Source organism: Suncus etruscus, chromosome 15, assembly GCF_024139225.1.
Source record: "Suncus etruscus isolate mSunEtr1 chromosome 15, mSunEtr1.pri.cur, whole genome shotgun sequence".
NCBI classification, from domain to species: domain Eukaryota; kingdom Metazoa; phylum Chordata; class Mammalia; order Eulipotyphla; family Soricidae; genus Suncus; species Suncus etruscus.
Genome location: NC_064862.1, coordinates 87,294,206 through 87,296,743, shown reverse-complemented (window position 1 = coordinate 87,296,743; position 2,538 = coordinate 87,294,206).

Below are 2,538 nucleotides of genomic sequence, written 5' to 3'. Positions count from 1 at the left end.
GGAGTAAGGCCGCTTTGGAGTGGGGTATTGATCATGTAGGGGAAGGCTTGGAAGTGGGTAGGGGCTGAGCAGAAGGGGTGGAGCTCTGAAGACATGACTGTATATATATATATATATATGTATATATATACATATATATATGTATATATATGTATGTTTTGGTGCCACACTCAGTGGTGCTCAGGGGTTAATCCTGGCTCTGTGCTCAAAACTCACTCCTGGAAGACTCAGGGAACCAATGAGATGCTGGATATTGAATCTGGGTCACCTATGTGCAAGGCAAATGCACTACCCACTGTGCTATTTCTTTGGCCCCAGAAATATGACCATATTATATAACTATATTAAGGAATACATATGAAGAACTATGACTATACTGTATAAATAAAATATGCTTTTTTGGTGTGTGTGTGTGTGTATGTCACTCCCAGAAGTGTTCAGGCCTTACTTCTGGTACTGCTTTCAAGAATTACTCCTGGGGCCGGAGTGATAGCACAGCGGTAGGGCATTTGCCTTGCATGTGGCCAACTGGGTTTGATCCTGAGCATCCCATATGGTCCCCTGAGCCTACCAGGAGTGATTTCTGAGCACAAATCTAGGAGTAACCCCTGAGCACTGCTGGGTGTGGCCCTAAAACATAAATAAATGGGGCCGGGAAGGTGGCTCGAGAGGTAAGGTGTCTGCCTTGCAAGCGCTAGCGTAGGACGGACTGCAGTTCGATCCCCCGGTGTCCCATATGGTCCCCCCAAGCCAGGGGTGATTTCTGAGTGCATAGCCAGGAGTAACCCCTGAGCGTCAAATGGGTGTGGCCCCCCCAAAAAACATAAATAAATGTAAAAAAAAAAAAAGAATTACTGGGACCGGAGCAATAGCACAGCAGTAGTGTGTTTGCCTTACAGGCAGCCAACCCAGGAGATGGTGGTTCTATTCCCAGCATCCCACATGGTCCCCAACTCTGCCAGGAGCGACTTCTTAGCACAGAGCCAGGAGTAACCTCTGAGTGCCACTGGGTGTGACCCAAAAACAAAAACAAAAACAAAAAAACAAACAAAATCCAAAACAAAAGATAAAAAAAGAATTACTCCTGGTGGTACTTGGAGGTCCCTATGAGATGTCAGGGATCGACTCCAGGTTGGGCCTATACAGTTCCATCTTTCATTCTAGCCCCAAGTATGTCAAACCCTGGTTCAATCCCAAGCATCCCATAGGTCCCCGCAACCCATTAGAAAGACATCCCTGAGTGCAGAGCCAGGAGTAACCCTGAGCACCCCCAGTTTGAGAAAGGTGGGGAAGTGAGCGGGGCCTAGAGAGCGACTGGGGGGAGTGGGAGGAGCTTAGAAGCACCCTATTGTTTGTGGGTGTGGCCAGACCAGCTCTCTAAGATAGGTGGGTGGGGCCTGAGAGAATGACAGCAAGTGGGAGGGTCTTGGGCGTGGACGCGGCCTATGAGGCCTCTGATGATTGGGAAGTAGGTGGGTCTTAGGGAGAGTGGCAAGAGGATGGGCGGGACTGGAGAGTGGGCATGGCCTGGGAGTTGACAGATGGGGCAAGTGACAGGGCCCAGAGAAAAGGACCCAAAGAGGGAATGGATGGAGGAGACGGGGATCATCCCTGGTGGCTGGTGGCGAGGACCCCCCTTTTTTTCAGGTTGCAGATCTGAACTGAAAACTGTTTTCTTGGGCTGACGTTTTCCGTGATGGGCAAAGCAGGATCTTGGGCTGTGTTTGAGCCTGGTCAGTGGTACCCACCCTCCACGCCATCGGCGCACCTCATTGGTCGGATACTGACCAATAGGAATCCACCCCTGCGCATCCTGTATCTCTGGGATGCGTAGATGGAGGCCTTGGAGGCGGGTCATGGTCCCCGGCTCCCTCTTCCTCGCATTCTGTTGCCTTGTCCAACTCCGGCCTCCCCCTTCTCCATCGCCAGGTTCCTTCCTCTTCGGTTTCCATACTTGATCCCGAGACCTAGAAGCCCCTTTATCTTCCAGACAATACTCCCACCCTCCCACCCCACTTGCTGTCCTGGGAGAAGGCGCCTGGTCCACCAGGGGGCGACCGCGACCAAGCAAGGGAAGAGGTTGTTTCAGTATCTTGCAAGTAGGGAGTCTGAATGCAAGTGGTTTGCATTCAGGGGGTTTAAGTTCTTTTCTGCTTTTATTTATTTAATAAATATTTGAGTCCGGAGAGATAACAGTGGGCAGGACATTTTCCTTGCACAAATCAGACCCTGGACCAACCTGGGTTCGATCCCTGGCATCCCATATGGTCCCCCCACCCCCAAAATCTGCCAGGAGCGATTTCTGAGAGGAGAGCCAAGAGTAACCCCTGAGCATCGCTGGATGTGGCTCCAAAGCCCACCCCCAAATAAACAGATTATTTAATTGAAATACAGTGAGACAAACAGTGACAAAGTTGTTCATGATTGAGGTTCAGTTCTGTCATGTTTCCTAACCTCCCACAGTGCACATTTCCTGCCACCAATGTCCCCCGTTTTCCTCCTGCCCTTCTCCCTGCCCTCTGCCCTGTCTGTCTCTGC